Raw genomic sequence first — 10,954 nt, forward strand, 5'->3', positions numbered from 1 at the left:
AGAGAGACTGAGGAGAGACAAAAATAAAGAGAAAAGAAATCTAGTCTGTTGCATCACTTCACAAGCATGATTTAGTTGGTGGTATGTGAAATCATTGGATTTCTGCTTTATAGAAAGAATTGTTGTTGGTGCCAGCTTATCTCATACCTCAGTCTGTGGGAAGATCACATTAGATGCAGAACAGTAATGAATAAAGAAGGCTATTGGTTATTTTCGCCTCACCCCCACTTCTCTGCCTCTCCTTTATACATTTCTCTGAAGTACTATATTTCAGCTGCTTCTACAGCCTTTACTTGTGTTGTCTCTTATTTGAGGTTTATATATCCAGAAGATGCCTTTACATTCCCACAGGCCTGAATTCTTTCGACTGCTATTTCTGCTGTGCTGGTTGGTTGTTACATGGTTTTAAAATATCTTCAGCTTTGAAAGAAGCAAAGGAGATGAAAAAAAAAAACCCAAAAAACTGTGAGAGGAAGGAAGGTCAAAGTACTTGACAAGGGTCTTTAAAATGGTGTTTTCCAAAAGTACCAGGCCTTGGAATATGCGCACTGTAGGAAATCTCTAACACCAAGGAGCCTATCAAAAGCACTACAGTACTTTGCCACGAGGATAGAAAACATCCATCCTAGAATCATTTCAGGACCAAATCCTTCCCCTCTAAGTCAGTAAACACTCAGAGCTTGTGAGACTGTATTTTGAGGCTGAGAGCAGGTTTTGGACAGGCTTGCAAGAATCTTAGTCATATTGTTATCCATGTGCTCAAAGAAGTGTTTATTATATGGGAAATGTATTTAAACAAGAGGATAAACTGCTACAGGAAAAGTTTTCTTTCTGTAAAAGAAGCACAACAGAGCAAATCAATTATTTTTGAGCTTAAAAGAATCATTACTTCAACTGAAGCAAGTGATAATATTTTAAATGCAAAGCTGTCCGTATTGAACACTTTTCTCCTTCCTATGCCTGTTCTGAATTTCTTTCTTTAGTTTGTTGATGGCTATCAAGAACTTCACACAGATAAGTAGAGTGAGATGCTTTCTTCCTTACTGCCAGCCTTTGGAAACATTTGAAGTAATCCAGCACACACCCATCATTCCTGCTGGATTGACATCAGCAGTGCAAATACAGGCCTGCAGCATCACAGGAAGAGGTTATAAGGTGCTGATTACCTGGGAGAAACTTTCTTTCTATTGGAAACAAAAGAAAAACAAAATCATTGGTGCTACAGTGAGTATTTAACGCTTCATAAGTGGTGCTGGTTGGGAAATAAAAAGGCAATTTTTGATTACAATCCCAGTTCTACACTTCCCAGTTGTGACAGCCTCAACACCAAAGCTTTTAATGATTCATAGGTGCCAAGATTAAAAAGAATTCACTGTGTGTCAGCATGTATGCAAACAGTGTCTCCTTGCACAGCAGGATACTCTTTCCATACTGTCAAGAAAGTGCCAAAGAGTGAAAGCAAACAGGCTCTATAAATCCTAATTCAAATAAAGACAGTTTCAATTGACAATTGAGTTTCCCAAGTGACAATTCTATGACCATTATAACGTGGCTGTTACAGAATATTCTTCATTTTAATGAAGCTCCCTGTGACTCCCTATGCTGAAGAGAGATGCATTTTCCATTTGCACTAAACAAATACTGTTACTGCAACATGTCCTGTGACCTGTGCAGAGCTATGATATGGACTTCACTAGGCACAGACAGCCTATCCTGAGCCTGATATAGGATGAACTATGTATAAAAAATCTCAGAATAGCTGAGTTTGGAAGGAATTTCTGGAGGTCATCTGGTCCATCACTGCTCATGGAAGGCCACCCAAAGCAAGGTGTCCAGGCTCACATCCAGGCAGCTTTGAAGATCTCCAAGGAGGAGATTCCACAGGCTCTCTGGGCAGCCTGTGCAATTACTCCATTAACCACACATCACAGAAGTGCTTCCTAGTGTTCAAAGAGAACATCTTTTGCTCCAATTTGTGCCCATTGCCTCTTGTCCTGGCACAGGACACTGCTGAAAAAAGCCTAGATCTCTCTTCTTTGCATGCTCCCTTCAGGTATTTATACACATTGAGAAGATAGCTCCTTATCTTCACCTCTCCCAGCTCTCTCAGCCTCTCATCATAGGAGAGGTGCTCCATCACTTTGATCATCCTAGTGGTTCTCTGCTGGACTCTTTCCAGTATGTATATGTCTCCCCTATCATCTCCCATGTAATCTGTGTGATGATCTTTCTTATTATCCCTTGTAGCACCTATTTGATGTGGTCATATGTACACTGTACCTATCCTGGTCTCAGCTTTGTAGCCTTACTCCCACCTCTGCCAATGCAAAAGAGTTAAGACCAGCCTAAAATGGTGAAGTAGGTGCCTGCTAGGCCAGACATCAAATGAAAAAATGTGGTTGTGGTGCATGAGAATGGTTGCTCAACTGTTTTTAATGTATAATTCATTCACTTTTACAGGAGAATAAGTGAAACAGACAGTATAACCAGTCTTGGAAAGACTGAAAAATACAACTTTGAGATTTCTAGAGAAAAGATTTACGGGGTTTCAACATTTTAGAGAGATAAAACAGCCCAGAGATCTGAGTTATGGCCAAAATTAAATGAACATAATGTTGCTTGTCTAGCCCCATGGAGAGAATTGTCCACACATAAAATCACCTTGACCAAATCCAAAGCAAGCCAGAACCTGCAGGAGAGAGGACACTAACAGTGCTTTGGTTAAGCCATGCTTTGGGTTTGCTGGTGAGCAGGGCAGAAGTGAACAGTGAGATGGCATAGGTAGACATGCTGGACATGTCATCTCTAACGTGTGTTGGAGATGAGGAATTGAGGGTTGAGACCAAGCTCAGCTTTCCATGCTTGTCTTCCCTTTCGTTGAATGATTATGGTCAATGTTGTCCACAGATGCTGTCAGTCAAAGTAGCAGCGAGGGCTACCAAAATGCCAGCAGGTCAGCCCCTATCACTGCACCACACTATGCAGATGGCAGCTCATACAACTTCTAGAAAAGAGAGGAAAACCTTTTTTATCCCTCAAATCTACTCCTTTATTTTTTTCCATAGGATCAAGTTTTGATTTGGATTTACTGTAAAGCTAAACAGTATAGTCAGTAATAGATGGGAAAAGAAATTACAGCAGTACTTCTGCCATAATGTTTGCAAGTCATGGATGACCTCCTTCTTACTTTTCTCTGTCAAATAATGATACTGTGCTGTGTTTTGTTTTTTTTTTAGTTAAAAATTTATACTATAATATTTTCTAAAATTTCCCAGAAATATCTTTTGTAGTACACTTTCTGTAAATTTATATATATATAATCTGTGTTGACTGGAGAGCAAAAGCAAACATTAATTCCTCATTGCATTTCCTTTTTAGTCTCTCCCTATCCTATCTCAGACAAGATACCACTGTGAGTCACAATGCCTCCTTTAATGCTTCCACATGAGGAGAAAGGGGTCTTAATCCAAAAATGAGGATTTTTACCCCTCTGGACCCCATTTGTGATTGTGGAGAGAGATTTGGCAGGGAAACCTAGTATGTAGCTGTAGTTTGCAGTACATATTACATCAGCTGCATCCAATATCTCATATCCCACATCCTGTATCCTACATCACATCCTAGTGCATCTTAGTGAGTTTATTGGGAGGTTTTCTACAATGAGGTCAGGTGGAGAGGTAATAGACTGCAGATGAAGCTGATCTTGGTGTTATGGCTGGTACAGTTCTTGTGATGCCGTGGGGATTGGCTTTGTTTTTCCCAGCAGATCATGGCAATGAAAAGATGGTTAGAAGCTTTCATCTATTATTCCAGTAGTAGTAGGTAAGACAGACATATATATACCCAGCTAAGGCAACATAGTGGGGAGCATTAAGTGTGTGGCTAATTGTAATTACAATTACACAGGCCCATATAATAAAATCATTTCCCATTACCTTTTTTCTTGTCCAGTGGCACGCTGCAAAACTTGTGATTCTTCTTGTTCTTGCCATTAAGGTTGCTGCAGACAGGTGTACAAGCATAGGACAGTTCATATTGGATTTGCACAGCTCTTTGTCCAAAGAAATGCTTTTCTACAGAATGGCTTTGGTAGTCTGGTTGAGTACAAAGAAAAATTCTGGTAAAATGTAGAAATAACTTCCTTTTTTTAAGAAAAAAAAAAAAATTGTTGCACTATACCCTGAAATCCTGTCTAGCAAGCAGCACCAAACACATGATATTTGAATGAGCAGTCTTAGAGTGATCAAAACTCCTCTGCTCCCCATTAGGAAGAAAAGTTCTTTTCTGCTTCTAAGCCATCCACTTATCACAGCTTCTTTTGCATCTAAAAACCGATAATCGTAACTTCTTACAGCCTGTTCATATAATACAGGCATAATGTTCCAGAACTATAGAATGAAGTAATCACTTAATTTCAGCTCTTGGATACTGCACACAAGCAATGTAAGGAGGAGCAATCACTGCATTGCAGTTTAGGACTACACACCATCCTGCAAATGAGGCAGCAGCTCAGGGGTTTGTGACATTGCCTGGCTATTGCAACACATTGTACTGCAGAGTAACACATGTGAAGCACAAATGAAAAACATTCAGAAGTGGACAAACATGAATGAAGGACAGTATTATTAATTGCAGTGCAATTTCAGCAGAGTCACAGTTACCAGCTGTAGAACCAACAAGAGCAGGACAGACAGCAGCTCCACATACCACAAGCAGGGGATAAGTCAGAGCAGATATCATGGTGGGGAGCAAACACTCTAATGTGAGCTGTGTTGTAGGATTGTGCAGGATGAACAAAAGTGTGGAAAAGTGTTCTGGATTCCAGAATTAGCCCTTCCTCCACTAAGTCACAACAAATGAAGTTGTAGATAATATTACACAGCATAGTACCAGGAGTAGTTCTTAAATTGGTCTGGAGTCAACACTTTAGATTTGAAGTGTTTCTGGGGAAATTATTCCAGAGGGAAATCGCAGTGAGTTACAGAGACAGCTGTCACTGGTCTTAGAGAACAAAATAGGCATGGAGAGAAACCTTAGAGTATCAGGATACCAGCTAGGAACCAGGTTGCAGGGAACATATGAGACCAAGGAGCCAGAAAAGGCATAAAAAGGCATACCAAGTTATGTAAATCAAAAGCAAATTCTATTTTCTACCAGAAAGGTAGGCAAATGAATGGAAAAATGATGAAAAAACGGTCCTGAACCAGACCATGTATAATACAAGAAAAAAACCAAAATCTTACTGTGTTTGCATAGTTATGTTTTATACATCAAATCTTCAGTTTACAGTTTACTTCAAATTCAAAAACTGGTGATAAAAAAGAACTGCACTTCAGTGATGTGTGTGTGTGTGTGTGTGTAAAAGCATATACACATACACTGTTTACTTCTATATGCTGTATACTTCCATATACTCTTAGGAATCATTGGTTGCCTGAACTCTGCCTGTGCTCTGGCTGAGATCTCATCAGTGGCAATAAATCTATCCCATACAGATCTAATCTTGTCACTGAAGAGAGGATTATTCTCACTGATGACACTCAGGTTAGCTTCTAGTTCCAAGTGAACACATAGTTTATCAGTTAAATCTTTGACTCACTAGAAAAGTAGTTTTCAAGTGTACTTTCCCATGCAGCAGAAATAATTCAACATGTATTGTTCCGAAGTATTCTAGGACATTTTACAGACTGTTTAAGCTGTGTGCATTAAATTTTGTCAGGTTACATTGCTGCAAATCCACAGTTACTCTATCAATTTCAGTAAAATTAGACCTCTGGAGCATGGATACCTACCCTCTAGCTTTTATGGTTTTCACTTGAGAATAACTTTTATTTTTATTTTTATTTATTTTTTTTTTTACACATTATTTCTTTAAGAGAATTCCTAAGCATGTCATAAACCTTTCTCATAAGTGTGTGTATATGGTGAACAAACTCCAAAGCCAACTGGTTTATGTGCCATTTTTTATCCTGATTTTTTCTGAGAAGTATGCACAGAGGATTTTATTAGTAAAATATTACAGGAACAATTGAGGCCAGCTACTTGTGGAATTTATAAAGAGCACATAAAATGTACTTTGTTTCCTTCAAACGTATAAGACCTTATCTGAAGCCAGCTCTCTCAGTCTTTCCATTGGTTGTATCACTGCAGAAAGTGTCCAAAACTTTGGCTTTTGCAACAACACTGATTCAAGAAACCCCTCTCCATCCAAGTTTTTCCTTTTTCTTTTTTGTTCACATCCCCACTCTTCAGGCTCATAACCTCACCAGTTCTAGGCAACAACATGCGGATTGGGAGAAATTTTACTGGGAGGGGTTTGGCTGCTAATGCTGCTCCAAGTGGCACAGCCAGACTTTCAAGCTTGTGAAGTAAATTCTGAACTGCCTGGAAAATCATAGAATTGCAAGGTTGGAAACGACCTGCAAGATCATCTAGTCCAACCACCCTCCCATTCCCTGTACCACAAGCTACTAAACCATATCTCGTAGCTCCTCATCCAGGCGCCTCTTGAACACTGCCAGAGACGGCAACTCCACCACCTCCCTGGGCAGCCATTCCAGTGTCTGACCACCCTCTGAGAGAAAAAGTTTCTCCTAATGTTCAACCTAAACCTCCTCTGGTACAACTTCTGGCCATTTCCTCGGGTCCTACTATTTGCCTGGGAGAAGAGGCCAGACCCTTTTTCCATCACAACCTCCCTTCAGGAAGTTGTAAAGTGCAATGAGGTCTCCCCTGAGCCTCCTCTTCTCCAGACTAAACAATCCCAGCTCCCTCAGCTGCTCCTCATAAGACTTGTTCTCCAGACCCTTTAGCAGTTTCATTGCCCTTCTCTGGACACATTCCAGGGCCTCAATGTCTTTCTTGTAGTGAAAATGCAGCTAGGAAGGGTTGCATCTGAGGAGCCTTCATCTGGCAGCAGTTAAGTCTTGAGGGCTAAGAAAAAGATGGGTGAATATAAAGTAGGTGGCAAAAGAGAGAGTTTCTGAGAAAGGAAATACCTCCCATGGTGGATGCTGCCCTACAGTGTGAGAGATATTGGTACAGGAAGGGAGCCTGGCAACCACGGACTCCTGGCTGAGGACACCAGATGCACAACTGCCAGGAATCTATTAAATATTAAAGAGCGAACATTCACCCAGCAGTGGAAAAGCAACATATTGATTGAGTCATTTTGATGATCAGAGAAGGGCTTTGTGATATGACTTGCAAAAACAATACGCTCTTCCCTCCTGTTTACTGCAAAGGAAAGTAACAGAAGGAGACTCCAGTGCGAGCGCAGAGCCACAGCAGCCATCTTACCGGCTCTCATCCTTGTGCCAGCACCCAGATGTCAGCAATACCCCAAGCCTCTTACAGATTACTTTTGGCAGCTCCATGGCTATCATGTGCTCCCTGCATGCAAACAAAAGCCTTGACATTCACTTGGGGGCTGTAAATGGCCTGCTGTTAATATCATAACATCTGTGGGGCAAAACAGGCAGCGTATACATAATTTTTCCCCTCCTTAGGATGCAGTAGAGAGTGAGGATTTTTCACAATGGGAAACTGGGACCCTTGATTATGGTTTATTCCTTTGGGTATCTAAGCAACTGTTTGCTGAATGTGGACCTTGACTCTTAGGTAGGTTCACAAACTGATGAGGGAGAAACATTTTATTCCAAGCCATTCAGTTCAATCAGAGCACTTTTCATTTGGCTGGAAATAACAGCTTTCATCACCAGCTGGTTGGTAAATGAATTATTACAAAAATATAATTACAGTATGCCAGTAAAAGAGGTTGATGCCATTATCAAACTTTACCACTTCAGAACAGTCATTTTTATGGAGGTGCAGTAAATAATAAGTACTGTTTTACTGGATGTCTTTTGCTTTTAGCAGTAGCACAGTAATTTATTTCTAACATACCTAAATTTAACTAAACCACATTCTAGCAGTATACTGTCCTCTTCCCTTTGAATAATATGCATTTTTCTATTACACATACTTTTTTTTCATTCTTTAATTCAGCTTGAAGCTAGAATCTTGGTAGTTTAGATAGTTAATTTAGGTAGTTTAGGTATTTTAGATAGGTAGCATGATAGTTTAGAAAAAAAAATTGTTCTAATCTTCTGTTCTTAAGCCTTTAAGACTGAAAAGGTTGGCTTATTCAGGAATTTAAAAAATTGTGTCATTTTCTAACATTTCCACAAGAATTAAGAAAGAATCTACTTCATACTATACTGGGCAAACACTCTTTTCAATGACATGAAAGATGGGCCTGAAGAATAACTGCAGTATCAACTTCCACACTTTCTGAATGGTTCATAGAATAGTTTAGACCTTAAAGATCAACTAGTTGTAAAATCCCTGCCATGGTCTGGTTGCCACTCACCAAATCAGGCTGCCCAGGATCCCATGCAATCTGGTCCTGAATGCCTCTAGAAATAGAGCACGCACAATCTCTCTGGACACCCTGTTCCAGAGCTTATCTGAGTAAAAAAAATCTCTTCCTAACATCCAACTTAAATTTTCATTCTTTTAGTTTACAGCCATTCCCCTTTGACCTATCACTACCAGCCCATGTAAAAAATCAGTTTCCTTCTTTCTTGTAAACTCCATTCAAGTACTAGAAGGCTGCAGTGAGGTCTCCCCAGAGCTCTCTTCTCCAAACAAAACAAGCCCAAATCCTTCAGCCTTTCTTCACAGGAGAGATGCTCTATCCCCCGATCATCTTCACTGCCCTCCTCTGGACTGCTTCAACAGCCTCACATCCTTCCTGTGCTGAGTGCTCCAGGGCAGGATATCAGGGATTCTTCCAGACTGTAAGACATTTAACACCTAGAATACATCCATCCAATCAGCAACTGCCCCTTTCTTGCTCTATTTGATTGCATGGTCTCCTCTACTTTCCCCATGCCCCTTAATTCTGCTTACTAAACATAAATAGCTTTTCTTTTTTTTAATTGTCAGATTCTCTAACTTTTTCAGTCAGACTCAAAACATACTCCTCATATTTGTTCCATTCCATAGCAGTTACAACAAGGCTTGGGAATATGGAAATAGGTTCAAAACCTGTGAAGCAGTAGTAGATCTCACCACTGTGAATATGTTCTTGAAACCCACTTAAGAGAGATTTTATTTGTTCCAAGATTGTTGAAATAGTCATTCACTCTAAAATAACATTGCAATTTTCCTTGCACTATGCTAAACTGAGATTTTCAGGTCTACTGTTACTTTGTTTTCCAGGATAATTGTTAAGTGTCTGTATAATCAATGAATATTAAGATGTTATAATTTCAAAATAACCAAGAGAGTTTGGCAAAGCAGATTATAATAACAAAAAGAGAATTGACAGAAAGCTTACCCGTACCCTGGACTCACTCACAAAATTCCAGCAAAGTGGATCTGCAGAAGAGATCCCCCCTTCCCCCCCCCCCCCATAACCAGCTCTTAAATAGGTCTAGGAGGGGCAGCACAGGTGAATTGCCTTCACCTGTGCTTCCCCCGTGGCTGACTCATTGCTTGCCTCAGGTGATCAATCAGGGGTTGAGGCTGTAACTCAGCAGTTCGCATGCAGTGTCATTTACAGAATGGTTATTCACACATATTGCATAGATTTCTTTTTTTTTTTTTTTTTTTTTTTTTTTTTTTTTTTTTTTTTTTTTTTGCATAAATTATTCATCTGCCAAATTTCAGTTTTACAAAATGCTTCCTTTATTTTTCTGTGCCTATGCCCCCATGATCAAACACAGTAGTTCGCGACCATCCTTTGTACACCTAAATGATAGACTTTTCCTTTTGTGCCCAGGCCTTTGTACACTACCTTGCACTACTCAAGTGAAAATCAAAGTTGTGCATGTGATTCTCTCAGGCTTTTTCTTGTGTCCATGAGTAAAAAAAAAAGTTAGCAGACTCCATGCATGCTTCAGGCCACTTTGAAAATGTAGCTCAAAATCTTCCTGTTTTAATTAAACTCTCCTTTGTCTTTTCTGAATGCCTCTTAATATTTTAACATCTTTTGCTTGTTGTGTTTTGTTTTACTTTGTTTCCAGCTATACTGCCAAAAGGAAAAACCTTAAGTTTCTCACTGAACTCTGTCAAAAATACTTCCATTTTGACATGAGTAAGGAGCCTCTGTGGAGGTGAATTAATTACCTTATGATAACCGTTCTCATCTCAGAGAAAGTTAGCCCAAAAACCAGGTTAATCTAGTCAGGATCTCTTTTCCACATATCAAACTCACTATCCACTATTGGCAGTACTGGTGGAGGAGGGAGAAGGGAAACTGAAAAGGAGCATATATCCTGATAGTCTATTTAAGGCAACATTAATTGATTCCTAGATACAGGCCTCGAGGATCACCCAGCTGAGGGAGATAGAACCAGAGTACACTGTTTTTGGCATTTTCTCTCTTGCTTCTCCTTTTCCTCCTGGCCAGGAACAACCTTCAGGCAAAGGAGAAACAATTTTGTACAGGTTAGAATGAACAGCCTCCTGCAATGCCCACATCTGCCAGATGACCTGGCTCCCCTCTGCTCTTCTTATGATGATCCTAATACAGTGAGTCAGAAACCAGTTTTTCTTCAATTCTTTCTATAAGCACTCAGCTTGTTTCTGTACAGGAGATAGCATAGCGGGACCCACTGCTCAGGCATTTCAGGGCACTCTTTGATGCAAGACAATAGCAGAAGCATAAACAACCTGCCCACAGCCACACATTTAATTGAAAGCTGCAACCTGCTTACTAAGACTGCTACTATTACAATTTTAATTAACCTCTGCACTTTCTGCAAGCTATTTCATCTATGGACTGAATTAAGCAGTTCTCACTCCCGTCATAACCTGCCCACTCCCAATCCACACACCTCTGAAATGACTTAGCTTTGTGTGGAGGTGGAACAAGGTGCCAGTCTGAGATCTGGACTGCTGAAATGTCTGCAAGCCGGGATATACAGCTTACAGTTTGACAAAAGAT

The 10,954-nt window shown here is 40.0% G+C and overlaps 1 long non-coding RNA gene across 1 annotated transcript; it reads right to left on the bottom strand.

Annotated features, from left to right (window-relative positions):
• Positions 1-2,464: 2,464 nt before the first annotated feature.
• LOC122180467 lies at positions 2,465-9,398 on the bottom strand. Its single transcript, XR_006179090.1, has 3 exons — positions 9,344-9,398; positions 3,936-4,094; positions 2,465-3,004 (listed from the first exon to the last, which is right to left on the bottom strand). It is a non-coding gene; the product is annotated as an uncharacterized LOC122180467 (long non-coding RNA).
• Between the last annotated feature and the right edge of the window lie 1,556 nt (positions 9,399-10,954).

This window comes from Lagopus leucura, unplaced genomic scaffold, assembly GCF_019238085.1.
Source record: "Lagopus leucura isolate 7727_CA_CO unplaced genomic scaffold, USGS_WTPT01 Super-Scaffold_100004, whole genome shotgun sequence".
In the NCBI taxonomy this organism is placed as follows: Eukaryota; Metazoa; Chordata; class Aves; order Galliformes; family Phasianidae; genus Lagopus; species Lagopus leucura.